General features: G+C 43.1%; 1 protein-coding gene across 3 annotated transcripts in view; it reads left to right on the top strand.

Moving 5' to 3' along the window:
* Positions 1–4798: 4798 nt before the first annotated feature.
* The window catches only part of STRBP (spermatid perinuclear RNA binding protein), a 133768-nt gene continuing 114830 nt past the window's right edge, over positions 4799–23736 (top strand). Inside the window, exon 1 of one of the 3 annotated variants that reach the window (XM_068552775.1) lies at positions 4799–4941. The gene's annotated coding sequence lies outside the window, so the exon portion shown is untranslated. Of the gene's footprint in view, positions 4942–21466; positions 21489–23736 lie in introns of those variants that run through there. The other 2 variants (XM_068552776.1, XM_068552777.1) reach the window with 2 other exon arrangements.

Here is a 23736-nt window from a genome sequence, read left to right on the forward strand (position 1 = left end):
TAAGAACAGAATAGACTGTTTGGATAATAATGGAAGGAATCCAGGAGAGAAGGAGAGGCTGACCACAGCAGAGAGGGGCACATTAAGGCATGAAGTTCCTTAGAGGGTAGGTAAGGAGGACGTCCAGACGCAGGGGAAGGACCTGGCCTTGGTTGAGAAGAGCCAGTTTTTGTAAAAGGAGGGAAGGAGGAGAGAATGGCTGGAGATACATGTAGATTTAGAAACATGATGGCACAAAGTTGAGGGATGTCATATCCCCTAGGTCCCACCCCCCCGACCTAGGGCACGACTAGCCACCTTTCTGTCTTCAGCTTCTTTCTATAGAACTGGCCTATGGTGGGGAAATGAAGAAGAGGGAGACCAGACTGACCTGTACCTCCCAGGGCAAGTGCTTTGGAAAATAATATACAAGTTAGATATTACTATTACTACGAATATATTATTATTGTTCCTCTAGGTCATCCCTGACCGATAGGACTTTCTACAATGATGGAAAAGTTTTATACCAGAGCCATTCAATATGGGAGCCACTAGCCACATGTAGCTATGGAGCACTTAAAATATATCTAATGCAGGAGAGAAATTGAATATTAAAGTATTGCCTATTGTATTGGATAGTGCGGCTCCATGTGTTTTCTGCCTATGTCTCAATGTGGTCCTTCAAATATGAGTGCCCTCTCTAGAGGCTAGTGTCCTTTGGGACCAAGAGCACTGGGCTAGGAGTCAGACCAGAGTCTAATTTCAGCTGTGCCCTTCTTTCCTGGCCTGGTGACTTGGGGCAATTCACTTCCTTCTCTGGGCCTTGATGTCCTCTGTTTTCTTCTCTTCCATGGGGAGATGAGAGGGTCAAATGAGCTAAGAGTGTGAAAGCACCAGGAACTGTGAAGGGCTGCACATCGCTCAGGCAGGGCAGCCAATCCACCTCCCTTTCTGAGGTGCCTTCTGGAAGAATACCACAGCGCTATGCCAAGGATATGCTCCAAAGACGCCTCCTCAGAGGACCCTACTTCTCCCCTCCCCTCCCCATTGCCCGGAGGCTCCCCTCTCTGCGGGCCATTCAGTGTTATTATTTGATTAAAGTACGTCTCTCTCCCACTGGCCTTGAGCCCCATGAGGGTAGGGCTGGGTAGCTGTTTGCTTGCTTTTGTGTTCCTAGGGACTAGCACATAGTAGGTTCCCAGTATATATTTGTGCAGCCAATGGATGAAACAAGAAGTGCTAGTATTTGAACTTAGGTGTGATATCAAAGCTCACTGAGCTCTAGAACTTTACAGCATCTATTACCTTCCCCTGTTTATAACAGTGGAAATACTGGAAAAGACCCAAATACCCAACATAGAGATTTGGTTTAATGAAATCATTCTTAAGATACAACATTATGCCAAAGAGTATTCAGTGACACAAAGAGAGGTGTAATTACTTTATATTGTTAAGTGAAAAAAAACCCCAGAAGGTATACTATAATCTCACTTCGTAAAAGTTATATATTTTTATACACAGGAAAAGCTTGGAACAACAGATACAAATATTAACAGTGATTACTATCACTGGGTGGGCTTAGGAGGTGATACTTTTATTCTTTTTTTTTTCCTAAAACGTCTATTTGATTAAAAAATGTACCTAGTATAGCTAGAAAAGCAAAAATAGAGCGACAGAGTAGACTAGTCATTGCCTGTGGCTAAGGGTGGGAATGGGGATTAACAGTAAATGGGAATGAAGGGTTTATGGGGAATCTAAAATGATCTGAAACTGATTTATATTGACGTTGCATCACTTGGTAAAGTTACTAAAAATCCCTGATTTGTATACCTGAGATGCATGAATTTTATATGTAAATATACCTCAGTAAAATTTTAAAAATGTGCTTTATGTATAATGTATATGTACTCTTAAAAAATTAAAACAATGCAGAAGTATTTAGTCCTCCAACTCCACGCCCAATTCTACTTTCCAGGCGTAACAGTAGTAAGTGGTGTTTAATCCTTTCCAACCTTTTTCTATGCAGAATACAAGTATACATATACATTATAAGAACATAATTTTCTGCAATCTTCTTCTTTCTCTGCATATACATTATAGAACATGGAAAACTTAACAGTAGCTGCCTTGGAAGGTGGGATTAGGGGTGAAGGGAGTGGAGGGGGGACAGGAAGGAAGAGGCATACTTGAAAAATTTTACTTTCTTTACTGTGGTTTCATTTGCATGTTTTTGTCAGGAATGTTTGGAATTCTAAATCCAATAAAGATATTGGAATAAGAGAAAACAGAAACAGACTCACAGACACAGAAAACAAACTTTTGGTTACTAAAGAGGAGGGGAGAAGGGAGGGATAAATTGGGAGTATAGGATTAACAGATACATACTACCATATATAAAATAGATAAACAACAAGGATTTACTGTATAGCACAGGGAACTATATTCAATATCTTGTAATAAGTTACAACAAAAAAGAATCACTTTGCTGTACACCTGAAACTAACACAATATTGTAAATCAGCTATACTTCAACTAAAAAAGATTTTGGAGGGGACTTCCCTGGTGGTCCAGTGGCTTAAACTCCGCGCTCCCAATGCAGGGGCCCGGGTTTGATCCCTGGTCAGGGAACTAGGTTCCACATGCCACAGCTAAGACTTCGCATGTCGCAACGAAGATCCCGCGCGCAGCAACGAAGATCCTGCCTGCCGCAGCTAAGACCAGGCACAGCCAAATAAATAAATAAATATTTTGAAAAATATTGGAATAAGAGATACCATTAAATGCTTAACGCTGTCCAATCCTCCTATTTAAAAAAAATTTAAAATTTTACCAAGTGCCAAGCACCATACTTAATGCCTGAGATATATTTCTCATTGGATCCTTAGGACAACCTTTTGCAGATTGCTAGGTATGAAATATTATTATCTCACTTGACCCCAGACTTTTTTAGTGCAGCCTGTCTCTCCTCCCCCAACAGACTCATGTCCTTCCTGCAAAGCCCAGCTTTAATGATCTCATCTCATGTCCTTCCTACCCCACGAAGGTAGAGAGATGACGCTGTCCTCAAGGTACTTACAGTCCAGGGAGGTGACAGACAGCAAAAAAACTACAATCTAGTGTTATAAGAATTCATGGTTTCATGGGGCTACGTGCAAAGCAGAGGGAGTTTAGGCAATGTGTTGAAGGCAGCCAAGGAGTTCTGCAGAGAATACATTCTGAGCTGACTGATAAGAACACCAAGGAGTTTTTCAGGAGGATAAAGAAAGGTATGGTGGTTGGAGGTGGGGAGAAGGTATAGAAAAGGATTTGGGGCCTAGCACTTGACTCAGGAGGCTCAGAAGTGCCATACTATGTCAACCACAGTTCTCGAGTTCAGTGTAACTGGAGGGTCAAGTTGGCCTGAAGGAGGGGGCAAAGGCAAGGGTGTGTAACTTGAAACTTAAGGCCAGATCATCAAAGCCTTTTTTTTTAAAAATATTTAATTAATTAATATATTTATTTATGGCTGCATTGGGTCTTCGTTGCTGCGTGTGGGCTTTCTCTAGCTGCAGTGCGCAGGCTTCTCATTGTAGTGGCTTCTTTTGTTGTGGAGCACAGGCTCTAGGCGTGTGGGCTTCAGTAGCTGTGGCGTGTGGACTCTAGAGCGCGGGCTCAGTAGTTGTGGCGCATGGGCTTTGTTGCTCTGCATCATGTGGGATCTTCCCGGACCAGGGCTCTAACCCGTGTCCCCTGCATTGGCAGGCAGATTCTTAACCACTGAGCCACCAGGGAAGCCCATCAAAGCCTTTTAAGTTGAGTTAGGGTGTTTACACTTTACCCTGTGAATGAAGCAAAGCTGTTAAAATATTTGAGCCTAGTATGTTAGAAAGATGGAAAGGCCCTGGATGGAGCCGCTGTGGGAGATCCCTCCCGTACCCCCAGCTCTCTAAGCCTTGGCTCTGTGTGGTCAGGTCATTTCCACCCTAGGCTGGGAAATCCTTTAGGGTAAGGACCTGTCTCATTCACCTGTGCATCCCAGCCCCCAGTACAGCACCTGTCATGCATGAGGTACTCAGTAGTAGGGGCCCACCTCGCTGGCAGAATGCTGGGTACCAAGAAGGTGCCGGCTAGTGAACTTAAGTAAAAAGCAAACCTTCATTTCTTCCCCAGCACAGGCTGGGCAGGGGTTCAGCCAAAGTCTGACCTAACTCTAAGGAGGTCAGAGAGGTCCTGGCCCCAACTCAGTCCCAGGGAGGTCCATGAAGAGTGGGAGAAGGAGAGGCACTGGCCTCCCCCTCCTCCACCTGGAGAGGCATTATGGCACCTACTCCGTTTGCGTAACTGCTTGAGTTGGCAGATACCGAGCACTGGGGCGCTGGGCGGGAAAGGCCGCTCCCAGATTCGGAAGTTACGAAGTTTCCGTGCATTTCGCTCGCCTCCCTGCGCAGCTCGTCCCCGCTCCGCAGCAGTTACGCCGCTAGCGCAGCGGGGCTCAGGTGCTGCAGCAGGAGGGGGCCTGGCGCTGGGAGGAAGGCAAGGACGCAGTTTACGTAAGCGTCCGCTCGCAGGTGCATGCGGCCGCCACCAGCGTGTGCTCCCTGCGCGCTCCCAGGTGCGCAGTTGGCGCAGGCGGTGGCGCGGCACGGCGACGCCGGGCGCCGGCAGGCGCTCTCAGGTGCGGCAGAGCGCGCGTGGAGGGGGCGCGCGGCGAGCGAGGAGGCGGGCTTTCCGTTTCCCAGCAGCCGCGGGGCCCGCCCCCCGGCCCGGCCAATGGGCGCGCTCGGAGGCGTCACGTGCTCGCTGCCGCCGCCGCCGCCGCCGCCGCCGCCGCCGAAGGGGAGACCGGAGCCGCGAGCGCCACCAGGGCAGCAACCGCCGCAGCCGCCGCCGCTGGGCTGAGGAGTCGGAGACGCAGGCGGACGAGGTGGCGGCGGCGGCGGAGCGGGAGCGGGGACCGGGCGCGGGCAGAGCGCGGCGGCGCGGGTAGGCTGCGGCGGAGGGGCAGGCGCCTGCGCGGCTGGCCGTCCCAGGCGGGCGGCGGTTGAGGCGGCGGTTGAGGCGGTTGGCGGTGCCGGCCCGGGCCCCGCATTGTTTGTTGTGCGTCCTTAGCAGCGGCGGCGGTGGCGGCAGCGGCGGCCGGGGCGGAGAGCAGGGAGCAATCCCGGCCCCCGTGGCTCCGGCATTGTGGCGGCCGCCGCCGCCGCAGCAGTTGCGGTGCCCCGGCCGCTTCGGGCAAGGGCAGCGGGCAGCCTTCCTCACCTTCGGGGGGCACAGCGTCCCGGCCCCGAGCGAAGGGAGGGCGTGGGCAGTGTGGGGGACCCGGCACCGGGAGCTCTGGGTGGGATGGAGGGCGAAAGGTTCTGGGCAGGTGTTGGAGGACGTTGGGGGCAGGGGCTGGGGGAGAGGCTGCGCGGGGGCGGGCGGAGAGTGTGGGCAGATTTGGGGGAGAAGGAAGGGTGAGGGATCCGGCCCAGTGGAGGCTGAGGGCCTTCGGGCAGGTTCTGGGGACCCATGGGGGCCGGGGCGAGCGCGGAAGGGCTGGAGGGCAGTCGGGCGAGTCGGGGGCAGCCCGTGGGGGTTCGGGAGGGTGTGAGGGAGGCTTGGGGAGGGCAGGGGCGAGTGTGATGGGAACGGAAGGAGAAGACTGGGGACTCGAGGGAGTCATGGAAGAGACGATGTCCCGGCCAGGGCTGCGTGCGAGGGGCAGGGACTGGGGGCAAGATAATCAGGAAGACCGCGGACAAATGTGAAGGGAAATGCGGAGGTGTCCGGCTCGGGGGCAGTGTGGCAGGGTGAGCCTGGAAAGGGTTGGAGGGGGAAGGAGGGTGTCGGGGGGGTCTCTGGAGTGATGGTGAGGTGTTCAGGCAGGAGGTGCGGGAGGACAGGCCCAGAGACTTCAAGAGACCTGTGAGAGGTGTGAGGGCAGTGTCTGGCCAGGAGGGAGGCAGGAGGGTGTTGAGGCTGGATAGATAGGCCCTGCCAGGGGAAAGCATGTGAGGGCAGAAGGCAGGTATCTCTCTGGTAGCCGTGCTCAGGGGAGATGAGTAGAGGGTAGAAGGGGGAGGGCGTTTGGAGCAGGGTCTGAGTTTGAGGGGTTTGACAGAGAAGTGGGGACAGTGGGAGAGAGTGATGGGGATGGAGAGGAGATGTCTGGGCAGGAGATGCCGGGGCATTTAGCGAAGAACAGGACAAGTGAGTGAAATAATGGAAGGTGTTCTTTTTTTTTTGGGGCCATGCCACATGGCATATGGGATCTTAGTTCCCCCACCAGGGATCAGACCCGTGTCACCTGCATTGCATGTGTGGAGTCTTACCCCCTGGACCACCAGGGAAGTCCCTGGAGGGTGTTCTTGAAAGAAGTATGGATGAAGATGGGGGAGCAGCGAGAGAGGGGACTTTGGGGTTGGGGAGACCTTGGAGGGGGCAGATGGAGTGGAGTGTGTGTGAGGTGAAGGGCCAGAGGTGTGGGGGAAGGGAGATGTTCTTGGAGTGGCAGGTGAGGCGGGGAGGGGGAGCAGATGGAAGGAAATGTTTCTGGGGCAGGACATGTGGAGGGAAGTTGGGGACAAGGAAAGAGAGGTGGGTGGAGTGTGTGGGAGGGAAATCAGTAGAGGGGATGCAGTAGGGAATAGGTTTGAAGACAAGTATACAATATGTGCAGGGAGGGAAGCATGGGTTTGGGGGGCTAGATTTTGTCTGGTAAAGGGAAGGGGGTAGGTAGGGAACAAAGGGAAGGAAAGGGGGAAGACAGGATATCTTTGGGTAGAGGATGTGGAAGAATGCGTAGTGCCTGTAGTGGGGTAACGAAAGGGTAAGGTGGGGATGTGTGTGGACACGTCTGTTACTAGAAAGGGGTAGGTTGTATATTGGATTGGGGCAATGGTGGGGGAAGTAGGAGGCCCAGGTTTAGAGCAGGAAGTGAGTATTCAGGCTGGAGAGAATTAGGAAATCAGGTTGCTTTAAAAGAGTATGGAAAGAGCGGGGTCCTGAAGTGTGGAGAGAGATTGGAAAACTTGGGGTCTTGAGAGATTAAAAGGGCCACAGTTTTTTAGATCACTGTAAGTATATAGAAGGACGGAGTGTAGAAGTTGGAAAAAAAAAAAGAAACTAAAGAGGAGGGGATTAAATTCTGACCTTCGGAGGAACTGGAGAGTGTGTGGGGTTGTGTGTGTGGATCCTGGAATGATGGTACTGGAAAATGGAGAACATTAAGCCCTTTACCATATATGAAAGTTCATGCTTCTAGGATCAGAGAGATCGTGAAGCCTGATTTTAGTTGCAGAACCCAGTGAATGGGGAAGGGATAAGGGAGAGCTGAGTACACACTCCCAAATTTGAAGGAGTTGTGTGGTGGAGTGTCGTCCTAGCGCATTGGCCAGATGAGTGGGCAAATAGAAGAGCCATACAGAGTCAAGAGGAGTACACCAGGAGTGAACAGAAACAGAATTGCAGCAGGTGCAGGGCAGATGTCTTTGTGAAGATACTGCAAGGGGGCAGGGCCCAGCGTGTTTGAGGGCTGTGTATCAGAGGGAGGAAGGGATACCTTGGTGCAGTGTCTCAGATAACCTGGTGCTTTCTGGGTAATAGGGCAGTTTTCAGGCATTTGAATGATGTAATATCTGAGTCCCATGCTAGAGGCAGACAGAGGTAATGTACATTCAGCTTCTGAAAGTGTTAGGAATGGAGCTTTATGGCTCTTCAAGGTGCAGATAACAGATCCTTTGTTGTCAGCTTTTATCCCCAAATAGTTCATGTAAAATTTAGTTAGAGGCTTTTGGATTTTCTGGTATTTTAATTTAAGTTGGGGAGTGCAGTGTTAGCTTTATTTAGGAAAGACTGTGGGTTGTGTGGACATATGAAATAACCTTTAGGGGTTTGAGCACAGACATTTCAGCAGGTCTCATTCAGTGTTCTGTGGCTTGTGTTAGATTCTTTGGGATTTGGAAGGATTAAGGAAACTGCTTTGAGACTGCCTCGGTAAGCAGGGTTTTCTACAGTCTTGGAAAACGATTTCCCTTTTGACAGTTGAAAATTCAGTCTTGTCAGATTTTGCAAAAAAAATAATTTCATCATGTTGCAGAGATAACTTCAATTATTGCTTTGTGGGCTTCATGTATTGTATAATGTGGTACCTAGTATGATCTCAAATAAAAGGTCCTCTTTGGTACCTTGGGAAGCTTTCTGGGTTGATTAGTTTTCTTCTTTTGTCCATTTAGGAAGTATCTAAGTTGTAAGTTTGAATAATGCAGCCATTGTAAGTTCAAATAATAAGTTTGAGTGGAAGTGGGAATCTTGCCTAAACATAATGAGGGCTGAGCAGAACACCACATTTTAAGTAATCTGTATCTAAATATAAATATTTTAAAAATAAACTGGAAGCTAATCATTTTTAAAATTCAAATTTGAAGTGTATACTGAAGCATATCATGAAGGCAGCAAAGTAACGCTCTAAAGACATTGCTATAAGATTTTATTTTTGGAGGGCAAAGTTTTTAAAATACAAATGGCTTTGATTGAAACTCTTAGCAGTATTTTGAGATTTGATATATGTGTTGAATATAATTATAAGGATCATGTTTGACCCCTTTGGCTTCCTGGCAGAGAATTTGAGCAGTAAGATATAAGATGAATAGAGTGACCTTTGAAAATTCTCTCCCATATAACTATTGTTTCCTCCTTGTATTTTTAAAGTCCATTGTGTTGGTTCATTTCATTGATGTGGGGCAAGCAGTACTTTCTTGTTCAGAATACTCAATACTGGCATAGTGTTCTGATTATATGTATTGTTCCGTGAAGTTCTATGGTTTGGGATAATTTGTAGGCACTTTAAAATATTACGAACCAAGGAAAGCAGGTTGTTTAGACTTTGTAGGCTAAATAATTGGGTCTGGTTCTATTTTCACTGGTGACTTGCTGGACAAGATATTTAATCCCTTTGTGCTTGTTTCTCCTCCAGAAACCTGACTCTTTATCTATCTCCCATGAGAATTGAGATGGTTTATATAAAACAAGTTTAAACCTTTCAGGAAGATTAGGACTATGTAAATAGGGGTAATAGATATTATTTCTTTGGTTCTTTTTTTCCTTTTAGCCTGGTCAAATAATAATTAGTACTTCAGAGTTTGGCATTAGGTGGGTTAATTTGTAATGAGAAACTTGGATAGAGATGAAACTTCTGTGAATATCAGAGATATCTGCAAATTGAAGTTTGTTCATTCTTTACTCTACTGTCTACATATCTTTCCTGGCTCATTTCTGCAGCTGAGTGTTGGTGCTGATTTGAATTCTTGAGTCAAGCAGAAACTTGTGAGAGACATTCTGAGTTCTAAGCATGACTTTCCAGAGACAGAGTACTTTTCTCACTCAGTGAATTCAATTTTTAAATCAGGAATAATACATATAATACATTTCCCTATGTTTTTTGCAGAAAATTGATTAATTCTGAGTGACTTGAACAGAAAAATGGAGCTATCCCTTCTTCTAGTGGCATTGAGCCTCCTTTTTCAGATTTATTGCATACTTTTTCCTTTTTTAAGTTTTAGTTAGCAAATAATTACCTATCCATTTCACATTTCCAAGCCCATTGACAGGTTATGCTCTATTTGAGGGGAAATGATTTTCATTTTATTTTTATTTATTTATTTTTAAAATTTATTTATTTATTTTTGGCTGCATTGGGTCTTCGTTGCTGCGCACGGGCTTTCTCTAGTTGCGGCGAGTGGGGGCTACTCTTCGTTGCGTTGCGCAGGCTTCTCATTGTGGTGGCTTCTGTTGTTGCGGAGCACGGGCTCTAGGTGCGTGGGCTTCAGTAGTTGTGGCACATGGGCTCAGTAGTTGTGGCTCACGGGCTCTTGAGCTCAGGCTCAGTAGTTGTGGCGCATGGGCTTAGTTGCTCCGCGGCATGTGGGATCTTCCTGGACCAGGGCTCGAACCCATGTCCCCTGCATTGGCAGGCAGATTCTTAACCACTGCGCCACCAGAGAAGTCCCAGGAATGATTTTTAAATGTTTATTTAATGTTGTGTTTGGTTTATTAGTTGTAAAAAGCCTCCAGATCTGGTCCTGATTGACATTGCAAAAATGTAAATAGTAAGTTGATTTATTAGGCATTAATTTGCTTGAGCTTGGTAATACCCAGCCCTGATAGTCTTTCTATGCTAGCCGATCTATTCTTAATAGTTTACTTTCTTTTATAGCATGTTTGGACACCATTACCCATCTTACTGCTCTTCTGCTTTCGTTTGTTTTGCATAGACCCTTGTATTGGAAAATTGGTTGTTTTTAAAATTCTGTTCAGCTGTAGAAAAACTTTCTTACAGGTAATTATGAGAGGCTTCATAATTCAGTTTAATTTTAGAAAACTGTTTATTGAGAGATGTAAGTTAAATTTATACGTCAGTTAAAACAGAAAGGAATAAAGTAATGAGACCAGATTAATGGTGAGCTGAATATTTAAATGGTTTGAGCCTGAAAGATCTGCAAATCTTTAACTTTTAGGTCTTGCATTAAATAGTGAGGTGACCAGATGACCTGATCTCTCACCTTCATGTCTTTTATTTCTTGTCCTGAGGGTCCTTTAAGTGTATCATTTTTGAGAAGTATGGTGTCTGTCTCAACAATATGTGTGTTGTGGAGTGAATGAAGCAGTCCTAAATTTTAGTTATTTGATATTCAAATTCTCTTAATTTCTGACATAACTAACACTATGTAGAACATCTGCTTTCTGTAGTTAACTTTAGCACAGCTCAAAAGGGTGCAGTTGATTATATCAATAATAAAATCGCAGCTTTGCGTTGTGTGACTTCATGGTTCATTTCCATTTGAAAAGTGAGAATTCTGCAGCAGGTTGTGTGACAAATTCTAAGGCATTTCTGGGTCATGGATAAGATGTAGTTTCTTACTGCACCTGCAGAATTTCCTGTTCTATGCAGTTTTCCAGGTGCCAGGGCTTTTCATGATATCCAGTTGGTTAGATCAGCATTTTGTTTATGAGTTGAATTTAACGATATTAATACCATTGACCTAAACCAGAAAGTAATTGTCCTAAAGACTCTATTTAGATTTTTATCTATTTTTTATGATGCTTACCTGTTTTGTCAGTTTACGTCAGCAGACATGTGCTGGCTTTAGGCTCAAAGGCATGTTTTGTGCCAGACCTGAGATTTCTTAGTAGGGCTCAATAATATTGTTTTTTTTTAAATTTATTTATTTATTTTATTTATTTATTTTTGGCTGCATTGGCTCTTCCTTGCTGCGTGTGTGCTTCCTCCAGTTGCGGCGAGCGGGGGCTACTCTTAGTTGCAGTGCGTGGGCTTCTCATTGCGGTGGCTTCTCTTGTTGCAGAGCACGGGCTCTAGGCGTGCGGGCGGCCGTAGTTGTGGCTCGCGGGCTCTAGAGCACAGGCTCAGTAGTTGTGGTGCACGGGCTTCGTTGCTCCGCGGCGTGTGGGAACTTCCTGGACCAGGGCTTGAACCCTTGTCCCCTGCATTGGCAGGCGGATTCTTAACCACTGCGCCACCAGGGAAGCCCAATAATATTGTTTTGAGTAAAGGACAAGTCCTTCCCTAGATAGATTGGCCCTTAATGTGAAAATGGAGTCCGTAACTTTGGTTACCTGTGTTCAGTCAGCCTAACTGAAAATCAGTACATTTTAAGACAGCTGGGTAGTGTTTTGTTTCTAAAAGGTAAGATGAAGGCAGTTCATTCTTTTTTTAAAAAAATTATTTATTTATTTATTTAGTTTTGGCTGCGTTGGGTCTTCGTTGCTGCACGCGGGCTTTCTCTAGTTGTGGCGAGCGGTAGCTACTCTTCGTTGCGATGTGCAGGCTTCTCATTGCAGTGGCTTCTCATTGTTGCGGAGCACAGGCTCTAGGCGCACGGGCTTCACTAGTTGTGGCACGCCGGCTCAGTAGTTGTGGCTCTCGGGCTCTAGAGCGCAGGCTCAGTAGTTGTGGCGCGAGGGCTTGGTTGCTCCGCGGCACGTGGGATCTTCCCGAACCAGGGCTTGAACCCGTGTTTCCTGCATTAGCAGGCGGATTCTTAACCACTCCGCCACCAGGGAAGTCCCAAGGCAGTTCATTCTTATGATGTTTATAATTCCAAGTAAGTCTGAAACTCCTCAAACATTGCATCTAATCATGCAGTGATTAGGCTTTTATAGAGCTTAGGCAACCTACATTTTAACCTAATGGAACTATTGGATACTGGGTGGCTCTTGACTTAACTCTGGACAGCTCAGTTTTAGTTAGTAAAGTTAATGAACTAGAGGGAAAAGGTGTTGCAATTTTGGTAGTGTAGGTTAGCAGCTGGAGAGAATAAACATGTGGTGCCCTTGGTATACATATTTTCGGTTGTTTTTGTTTTTAAAAATGTATTTATTTACTTATTTGGCTGCATTGGGCCTTAGTTGTGGCACGTGGGATCTTTGTTGCAGCACGCAGGATCTTCGTTGGGACATGCGGGATCTTTCATTGTGGCGTGCGGGCTCTTCTTTGTGGCGTGGGCTTCTCTCTAGTGGCGTGTGGGCTCTGTAGTTTGTGGCGCTCGGGCTCAGTAGTTGCCACACGTGGGCTTAGTTGCCCCATGGCATGTGGCATCTTAGTTCGCCAACCAGGGCTCGAACCCGCGTCCCCTGCATTGGAAGGCGGATTCTTAACCACTGGACCACCAGGGAAGTCCCTTTCGGTTGTTTTTGAAGTAAGCTATAAATACGCTTATAACGTGAAGTTTAGCATGGGAGGACAGATATCAAAAGTAGTAGTGATGAGGCTTTTTAAAAGATGGTATCTTAAAAATAAGTATCAACTGTGATGCTTTCTGATAAGCCAGCTTTGTGGTAAATGTTGTGGAGTTACGCAAAATTGGCTTTTGAAATTGGTTAGTATTGTTTAGTAGTGTCGTTTATTTTTAGAGCTCAGGGTTCACATACCTGGACTTTGGTCCCTATGATAGTTGTGTAGGTGAACAGCTGAGTATTACATTTGAAGAAATGGAGGCACAAAGAGTTGACCCTAGAGCAGAGATAAGCAGGCTTTCAGAACACCCTTTCAGAAGTTGTATATCAAATTCCTGATAGTCCCCAAATTTGGCAAGGAAGGTTGATGGCTGGGGAAATTTGAAACCTGCCTCCTGCCTCTTTTAGTCAAGCACCTGAGTACAAGTCTTTTTAAGGGCTACCTGGAATAATGCTTGTCTTTCTTAGGAAACTCAGGGTCCTAGGATTTTGCAGTAGCAATGAATCTGAGGGAAAGGGCTAGCACTTGGGTGGACTCTGCTTATAGGTATGCCCAGAGGTGACCCTGGTGCAACATCGATTGCTGTATTGGGTAGTAGAAGAACGTTTTTGACACAAAAAGACTTGGCTCAGAGGTCTGATCCTGCTGTTTACTAGTCAGAGATCTCTTTCCTCGTGTATAAAATTGGAATAAAACCCCTCATTTACAGATTTATAGTGAGGATTAAAGAAGATAAGAAAATTGTTTGTAAGCTGTGAAGCACATAACTTTTTTTGAAAGGAGGTTTGAGCAGAAATTAAGGACAGGCTTTGAAGTAATGAGCAATTTGACTCAGAGGACCTGGATTTTTTTTTTTTTTTTTTTTTAATCATGGCATTTTCAGATGTACATAAAAGGGAACAGTACGGTGAACGTCCATGTACCCGTCATGTAGCTTCAACAATTACCAGCATCTTGTTGCTCTTGTTTCATCTGTCCCTCATTCACAATTTTTGTTGTTGTTTTTGCTGGAGTATTTACAGCAGATCTTAGACATCATACGCTTTCATCCATAATTACTTCAGTGTGTATTTCTAACAGAGAAGAACCTCAAAGAAAACCCCACAAAACTATTTTAACCCTCTAAATTAACAATAATTCCTTACCTAATACTTAGAAGGAGCTGAATTTGAAACATAGCTCTACCACTCACCAGCTTTGTGTGTTAATCAAATTACTAGCTCTCTCTGAGCTTCTGGTTCCTTATCTGTAACATAAAGATAATACCTCATGAATTTATTTTGAGCTTAAATGAAATAACATATAAAATGCCTAACATGAAATTTCTCAGTAAATGGCCCAGCCTCTCTTCTGAGCCTCCTATGGCATGTGAATTAGAATTATGGGTTGCCCTCCTCCCTTCTTGAATATCCCAAAGAATAACAGTACTCTGAAATTATTGCCCACTAACCTAGTGAAATTTCTCGTCATTGAGCTATTTGACTTTTCTGGTGAAATTCTGTTAGCAGTTGAAATCATGTCTGTTCTTACTTCTTTCGTGCAACATCATTATTCTCCTGTCTACAGGCTCATTCCAGTCAGCATATATATGCTATTATTTAATCTATTATTTTTTTGAATGACCTTTTCTTGACCACACTGTCTCTTCTAGCTACAACCCAATTTCTCAACTTCTTGAAAAAGTTGTTTCTACTCATCTACAGTTTTCCTGTCCTCTCCTGAACCTACTGCAGTGAGACTTTAACTCCATCACCGTACTGAAACTGCTGTTGTCAAAACTACCAAGTTTAATTCTTACTTGATCTTTTAGCAGCATTTGGTGCAGTAGATGCCTCCTTCCTTGAAATACTTTATGCTCCGCTTTCTAGGACACCACACTCTGCTGGTTTTCCTTCTACCTCCTTGGCTTCTTCTCAGTCTCCTTTGTTGGTTCTTCCTCATTACTCCTACCTCTTAATATTGGACTGCCCCATGGGATCTCTGCTCTTTATTCTCATTCTCTTGGTGATCTCATTCAACCTCATGACTTTAAATACCATATATGTGCTGATGACTCCCAAATTTTTATCAGAAACTCCAGGTTACTGCCTATTTTGATACCTCCACTTACATATTTCATTGGCATCTCAGACTGAACTTGTCCTAAATCAGACTCCCTACTTCCTGTGCCCCTCTTGTCGTCTTCCACATCTTAGTAAATAGCAATTTCCTCCGTCTTTCCAGTTGCTCAGGCCAAAACTTGGAGTCATCCTTGACTCTCTTCCTCTCACGCACATCTGAGCCACCAGGAAATCTTGCCAGTCCTTTCTTCAGAATATATCCAGACTCTGACCGCTTTTCATCACCTCTACTGAGTTAAGTCTACATCAGCTCCTCTGAATTACTGCAGTAGCTATTTTTGCTTTTGCCCCCTTATAGTCTGCTTGCAATACCGTAGCAAGAATGATCCTTTTAAAAAGGTAAGTCAGGTTTTGTCTCCTTCTGGTCGGAACCCTCAGTGATTCCCCATCTTTTTCAGAGTAAAAGGTCAAGTTCTATCAAGGCTGTAAGTGATCGGATCCCTTCTTTCCTCTTTATTTGTTCGTTTGTTTATTTATTTATGGCTGCATTGGGTCTTCGTTGCTGCGCTTGGGCTTTCTCTAGTTGTGGTGAGCGACGGCTTCTCATTGTGGTGGCTTCTCTTGTTGTGGAGCACGGACTCTAGGCACGCGGGCTTCAGTAGTTGTGGCTCGCGGGCTCTAGAGTGCAGGTTCAGTAGTTGTGGTGCACGGGCTTAGTTGCTTTGCGGCATGTGGGATCTTCCCGGACCAGGGATCGAACCTGTGTTCCCAGCGTTGGCAGGCGGACTCTTAACCATTGCGCCGCCACGGAGGTCCCCCTTCTTTCCTCTCTGACCTATTACTTTTCTTTTTGCTTACTCCATTCTGGCCACAGTGGCCTTCTTCTTGTTCCTTTAACGTGCCAGGCATATTCTGTCTCAGGTCCTTTGCATTTGCTGTTGGCCCTGCCTAGTATGCTGTTTCTCAGATATATGCGTGGCTCCATCCTTTTCAGGTCTTTGTGCATATCTCCCCTTTCCAGTGAGGCCTTCCCTTCCCACTCTGTTAAAATGGCAGTTCATCCATTTCTGGCCCTCCCTAGCCTCCTTTTCCCAGCCTCTTTTTCTGCATACCACTTAAACCATTTAACTTATAGTATATTTTGCTTGCTTATTTTGTTTATTGCCTTTTCCCCTTCACTAGTGTATAAGCTCCTTAAAGGCAAGGATTAATGTTGGTTTTGTGTTCTGTAGATTCTAAAGCATCTAGAATAGTGCCTGGCACTAAGTAGGCACTTGAGTATTTGTTCAGTGAACTATTCTTTTATTAGTTGTAGTGTATTACTTTGGTAAAGGATATTATAGTTATAGTGTGTAGTTGGAATTCTGGTTTTTCCTATGGAATACTGTGCACCTTGACGTCTTTATGATGTATTTCTGATTCTTCTTCTGAATATCCTTTCTTGAGACTGCTAATAGGGTTTATTATTTATTCGTTATAATTTTGAGTACTTGTTATGTACTATGCTAGTTGCATTGGGGGATACAAAGATAAAACATAGACCCTGAACTTTAAGAGCTTACGGTCTATGAGGGGAGGTGATGGTATGATTTTGAGATATCTATAAAATTTTTTTTAAAGTAAGTACTTAAAATGGTCCAGAAATTTAGAAGAGCGAGGAATTATTTCTGCTAAGGGGAATAAGGGAGATACTTCAGAGAGGATGTGGTATGTGGTACCTGTGCTGAGTCACAGGAAAAAGTGGGATTAGATTATGAGATAATGCAGAAGAGAATTCCATATGGAGGGAACTGTGTAGGCAAAATAAGAATGCTCAACATTTCTATGGAAAAGAACAAGTGGTTCACTTAATTAAAGATAAGGGAATATGAAGGGAATTGGTAGAGTGTAAGTTTGGAGTGGAATATTGGAGTCACTGATAGAGGCCTTGAATTTAAGAATGAGGAATTCAGACTTTTTTCTGTCGACAGTGAGGCTTCAGTGAAAGGTTTTGATTGAGCAAGAGGGGAAGGATGACATTATTAGAGCTACCTTTATGAATTTGACAACTTTATGTGAAAAGAGGCTGGAACACATATACTGATTAAGATGCTATTGTAACAGTTTGAGGAAAAAAGTGATAAAGGTAGTGCAAGTGGGTATAAAAAGGATGCCTTGGAACTGATGAAACTTGGTAACTGGATGTGAGGACTGAGCTCCAAGTCTACAAGGTTTCAAGCGTAGTTGCCGGGCCGGCTGGGGTGTCCTGAAGAGAAGTCGGGAAGCCAGGAGAGGTGGGATCAGGGACAGGTTTAGTTTAGTTTTGGTATTGAGTTTGCAAGTGTGGTGGTGACACCAGGTGATTATTGTTCTGGTAGAAAGAAAATCAGGAATCTTTCTATAAAGGATGTGCATCTGTGGCTTTATGCCTTCATTTTGATACAACTAATGGCAGAAAAGAGAAGTAAGATTCAATTCTGAATCTATTATTGAGGTCTGAATCTAGATAATTGATTTGGGAAACTTCTGATAAGTCATCCAAACTTTTCTTTTGATTTGTAAGTGGCTCCACTTGTTTCACTAAGTTTGTTAGATAAGCTGCTTTACATCGTAAAGCACTTCAGCAGCTTGATACAATCTAAATGTTATCCTTTGAGTGTCCCTTTACTGCTGATTCGTTGGCTGTGGATGTCTAAGGAGTGTCTGTCTTACCCCTTTGAAAACAACAGAATGAGAGTTCTGAACTAGTTACCTTGATCACTTTGTTGAGATCACTTTGAGTTAAAACGTTTGCATGATCATGCCATAGCCTTCTTTTTTCCCTTAGGACTTAGAGGTGTATTGGAGGAAGACAAGCCCTCTATGCTAATTAATGGCAGTTAAGGTGTTAGTTGCCAAAACATTTCTTTAACAACCTACACTTAACAAAATACCAGAAGATATCAGAGGATTTAGCTTCTATTCCAGGCAAATTCAAGAACAGAATAAAGTCCTTTTAGATTTATATCCTTTTCAAGAGCCTTGTAGCAGGAGGAGTTTTTAACCCCAAGGTTATTTATAGGAAAAAAGAATTATTTGCAAAATACTGTTGATTAATGTATACAATTTTTATTTATAGGCTATCTAATGATGCATGATATTTATATTTCTATACTTAATGCATTTTTATTTTTTTTTTAAATAAATTTATTTTATCTATTTATTTTTGGCTGCGTTGGGTCTTCGTTGCTGCACGCGGGCTTTCTCTAGTTGCGGTGAGTGGGGGCTACTCTTCGTTGCGGTGCGCGGGCTTCTCATCGCAGTGGCTTCTCTTGTTGCAGAGCACAGTCTCTAGGCGCGTGGGCTTCAGTAGTTGTGGCATGTGGGCTCAGTAGTTGTGGCTCGAGGGCTCTAGAGCGCAGGCTCAGTAGTTGTGGCGCACGGGCTTAGTTGCTCCACAGCATGTGGGATCTTCCCGGACCAGGGCTTGAACTCATGTCCCCTGCGTTGGCAGGAGGATTCTTAACCACTGCGTCACCAGGGAAGTCCCCTTAATGCATTTTTAAATAGTTGAATAAAAAGACATCATTGAGTTTGTTAGTTGAAAACTTGCAGTTCACCAGCTTGGTTTAGAATGACCTTGAGCTTACCACATTAGTCATCTCTGAATTCTCTTCCTTTGTGCTTAGATCATCATGTCAGTGAATATGATTTTGGCAATATCCTGATGGAGCTTGTTCTTGTTTTCCAGTAAATAGGAGTCAACAGGACCCAGTTACCCTGAAATGAGAAAGTTTTCCTATTTAGGATAACTTACATTTTTCAGTCCAATGGAGGTGTGGAGGCTTTTAGTTTGTATTATATATGTTGTAGTTAATTTTGCAGATGTAGCATATATTGTAATTTTTTTTTTATCTAGGCAATTTTATTTCACATAATTTGTTTGCCAGAACTGTAACGTGTAACATCTTAATCTTGTGAGGAACCTGTGAGATTCTTTTAGTCTTGCTTTGTTCTTTGACAGATGTAGAACTCAAGATACATCCAGAGTGGTTAAGGCACTTGTCCAAAATCACACACCTCACTGGTAGCAGAGTTGGGATGAGAAGTGGATTTCTTGACCTCCAGGCCTTGGCTCCTTCCACCATGTCAGGCTGCTGCATTAGAAATGTAGACCAGAAAACTTTGAATAAACTTAGTTCAACTTGTCACATTTCTGGCACCTAATGACGTTCAGTAGGAACAATTAGGGTATTTTTTTCCCTTGTTCCTTCTGAAAATTAACATTTTTAGATTAATCATTTTAAAGTGAACAGTTTGGTGACATTTAGTACATTCACAGTGTTGAGCAACCACTACCCTACCTAGTTCAAAACATTTCCATCACTCCAAAGTGAAACTCCTGACCCATTAAGCAGTTTGAAATTTTTTTAAGTGATTAAAATAAAAATCTTTAAACAATTAAAATAAAAATCTTTACTATGACCAGGTCAACGATAGCAGGTTTTTATTAGAGGTCACCCATCTCTGATTTGCCAGTGAGAAATAAAGAGAATCATCTTTAATATTATTTAGTAGTGGATGTTATTATACTTACAAACAACAGCAGCATTACAAAGAAAGTGTCAGGCACATAATGATTAACAGTACTAATAGCAGACAAACATTATGCATATTATCTCTAATCTTTACACTAGCCTTTCAGAAAGGTTTCTCTATCTCAGATAAGAAAACTAAGGCTTTGTTCAGTAGCTCTGAAATCACTTAACTGTTAAGTTGTGGACTTGGGATTTGAATCCATGTCTATTTGGTTCCAAAAGTTTGCAAAAAGCAGCAAATGGAAGGGATCATCTTCCCTGGTCCTAGGGGACCAAGACTGTTTTAGCAGGACAGCATACAAGGGAAGGGGAGTTGAGTTTGCTGGTCTTGTTAGTGTCTGCAGTATTAACCACTTTCTCCTGACCAATTGATATCCATATTCCATAGGGGAAAAGCAAAATAGGAAATAACCTTTGGAACTTTTTAATGGACATTATTATAAACAATTAGAAGAAATTGCATTGTAGCTACTGAGATGTGTTCTTAGAAATTCTATATTTCTTTTTTTCCTTTCCATTTATTTTTAGTGAATTGTTATTTGATTTTAAAATCATAAGTTGATTTGCTTGAGTAATTAGTGATTAGTCATAACAGTACTAGAACTTGATTGACTTTCCATTTTAAGATACTTTAAAAAAGTGGTCGTTCACTTCCAAAGAAGAATAACTCAAATTGTGTGTGTTGAAGGATTTTGTAATTACACTTTTGCCCCTGTTGAAAAAAACCCTAATTGTATCTTTTTTAAAGTTTGAAAGAACTTTAGTAGGCCAATTTTCAGTTATTCCCCTGGAAGTGGCCAGTCACCTCATAAACCTTGTCACTTTTTACTGTGTTTTGAATGACGTGACTTCTCCTAAGTAATAGGCACTGGAGTAATTTGCTTCGATATGCTGGATTTTGGGTAAAAAGGATGTAAAAGATAGCTTCCTGGCTACTTTGGACAAAAGAGTTTTCTTTTTAGGTTATGTGAGCATAAAAAGAATATAAGCTGTAGCAACAGCAGCCATCTCAAACGTCCTGAGTTTAAGTGTATTGATAGATGTGCAAAGAAGTATAGATTTTTGACAGTGACCTTGTGACTTTTGCTAATATCTAAACAGTAGATGTAATTACATAAATGGATTTCAAGCTTTTAAAAACTTTTTATTTAAAATTTTTAAAATGCCCTTTTAACTTGGCTCAAATATTACACATCATTTTTCTCCTTTGACCAAGGGATGAGTTTTTTTCTCTCTGGAACCAGCAAAACATGCCATAAAGAGTACAGGCTTTGGAATTGGTCAGATTTCAAATCCTTTCTCTGCCACTTACTAGCTGTAAGACCTTCTCTCACCTTTTAAAATGAATATAATACCTCACAACTCTGCAGAGTAGAATTAGAGGGTGATGTCTCTAAAGGGCTCAGCACAGTGTCTGGCACACATTAAACTGTGTTCAAATTGTAGTTTTTGTAGAAAGAAGTCTAAATTTTGCTAGCCTAGACAAATATCAATGCAATGCAAATACGGTAAAACCTCGTAATGTATACTGTTCTGCAATCAATACATTTCTTCTTGGTTTTTTTTGTTTTTAATGTTGAAGTGCCATGTGTCGGTTTTCACAGCTTCCTGCAGCTTGCCCTCCTTTTCTCAGAAATGCTTGGCCAATATCTCCATTGATTATTGTATGATTTACCTCACAGAAGAGACGGTGCTCCCTATACAAGATAACGATGAGGTATTTGCTCCTCATAGCAGTCCTTCGCTGAGGTGTTCGTGTGTTGCATGCTGACAGGTTCTTACCACCTTCAGAGATGTCTGCTGGCTGAATGCCCAAGCTTATGTCAGAGAAGGAAGCTCTGGTTGCTTGGAATGAAAGAGGTACACAGTGCCTGCTTAGTGTTTACAGTATATTTTATGATGATTGTTAGTATTAAAGCATGAAAATCTATATCCTAGTCTATTAATTTTACTCATTACTTCCCCATTACTTGTTTCGCTTCTCTTGTTCTGTTCAGAAAAGCGTACAAAAGGCCTTTTACTCTAAACTGTAGGCCTGAGGTTGTGATGAATTATAATCTAAGAATATTAGTTATGGAGGGGACTTTGGAGATCAGCTCGACTTACTCTTTTATCTTGTAGATGAGAAAACTGGCTGAGAGAAGTTGTGACTTGCTCAAGGACGAAGAGAGCAGGCGACAGGTCTGATTTCCAGTCTAGTGTTAAAGAGCTAACCTGGTAGAGTGGGGAGAACACTGGACTTTGAGTCGCACAGTCCTGATTTTGAGCCCCGGTTCCACCATTTATTAACAGTATGACCTTTGTCAAGTGCATCCGAGTCTCTTTCCTGCCCTGTTATACTTTGTTTGCAGGGTTGTGAGGATTATGAAGTAATGTAAGTAAAGCACAGTGCCTGGCATAGGCTATGGACTCAATAAGTACTGTATGCTATGTTGTACTGTTTTTCTTGATTACTTAAAACAGGTCATATGGCTAAGTGATTATTCTTTATGAAATGGGAATCAGTGAGAATGGTTGATGTTTTTGCCAGATCCTTTCACTGAAAATCTAAGTAGTAGTTCATTGTAAGAGGACTGCTTACTGCAAAATGAGAGCAAAATTCATTTTGCGCTCAAGAGCTGCTCCGAGTCGTACAGTGTTGATATGGTTCCTTCCTGGGAAATGTCTTCATTTCCCAGGGAAAATGGGCATAGTATGGGAACACCAAAATCAACCTACATGTAGTTAGGCTAGCAGTTCTCAAACTTACTAAACTTAAGATTCCTTTACACACTTAAAAATTATTGAGGACCCCAAAGATCTCTTGTTTATGTGAGTTGTATCTGTTGAAGTTTATATTATTAGAAATCATATCAGCTAAAAATGTATATATTAATTCATTTAAAAGTAATAACAAATGTTAAATTATATATGTGTAAATATATTTTTTAAGATTTTAGGTTTTAAATTTTTGTTTCAAATTACAAAAGTAATACATGCAAATTAAAGTAATATAGAATCAAAATAAAAATGAAATTATTTAATTCCTGTCATATACAGACTGCAACCCCTGTGGTCAAGAGTTTAGCATGTATTCTTCCAGAACTATTACTGTGCAGTTATAAATTCTCTCTCTCTCTCATACTACAAATGTTGATTGGTGGTGACTTTGTTTGAAATAAAAATTGTATATATTTAAGGTGCACAACATGATGTTTTGATAAACATATACCTATTGAAATGATTATTATAGTCGAGCTAATTACCATATCCATCTTTGGTATAGTTACCTTTTTTTTCTTTTGGTGGTGCGACCACCTGAAATCTACTGTCTTAGCAAATTTCTAGTATCCGGTACAGTATTATTAGCTATAGCCATCAGGCTTGACATTAGATTACTAGGTTTATTCATCCTACGTAACTATAACTTTGTACCCTTTGATCAACATCTACCCATTTCCCCCGCTTCCCGCAAATGATACATTTTAAGTGAAAAATAACTCCCAAAACACAAAATAATTTAGCAAGAAGAGTGGCATTGCTTTTACATTTTTGCAAATCTCATTAATGTGTAGCTTAATAGAAGACAGCTGGGTTCTGATAGCTGCTTCTGCATTTAGTCTGTTGTGGTATGTTGTTCCGGTTGAATTTGGCTTCACACAGATTTGAATTTGAAACAGGGGAGGTGTATTTTAATAGCCTTTTCTGATAATTGTGGATATTCTTCTTTTTTTTTTTTTTTAATTTATTTATTTATTCATTTATTTAATTTTTGGCTGCATTGGGTCTTCGCTGCTGCACGTGGGCCCTCTCTAGTTGCAGTGAGCAGGGGCCACTCTTTGTTGCGGGGCGCAGGCTTCTCATTGTGGTGGCCTCTCTTGTTGCAGAGCACAGGCTCTAGGCGCGCGGGCTTCCGTAGTTGTGGCACACGGGCTTCAGTAGTTGTGGCTCGCGGGCTCTAGAGCACAGGCTCAGTAGTTGTGGCGCACGGGCCCAGTTGCTCCGCGGCATGTGGGATCCTCCCGGACCAGGGCTCGAACCCGTGTCCCCTGCACCGGCAGGCGGACTCTTAACCACTGCGCCACCAGGGAAGCCCGGATATTCTTCTTTAATACTATACCAGTTCCTCTTCGGACTTCCCTAGTGGTGCAGTGGTTAAGAATCCACCTGTCAATGCAGGGGACATGGGTTCGAGCCCTGGTCCGGAAGATCCCACATGCCTTGGAGCAACTAAGCCCATGAGACACAACTACTGAAGCCCACACGCCTAGAGCCCGTGCTCCGCAACAAGAGAAGCCCGCGCACCGCAGCGAAGACCCAACTCAGCCAAAAATAAATAAATAAATAAATTTATTTAAAAAAAAAAAACAAAAACCAAAACTTGACAAATGGTCGTTTCTTAATGGATTTGAAACCAGCTCAGTGAGCTTTTCATATTTTGTCACATTAA

Source organism: Eschrichtius robustus, chromosome 10 (assembly GCF_028021215.1).
Source record: "Eschrichtius robustus isolate mEscRob2 chromosome 10, mEscRob2.pri, whole genome shotgun sequence".
In the NCBI taxonomy this organism is placed as follows: domain Eukaryota; kingdom Metazoa; phylum Chordata; class Mammalia; order Artiodactyla; family Eschrichtiidae; genus Eschrichtius; species Eschrichtius robustus.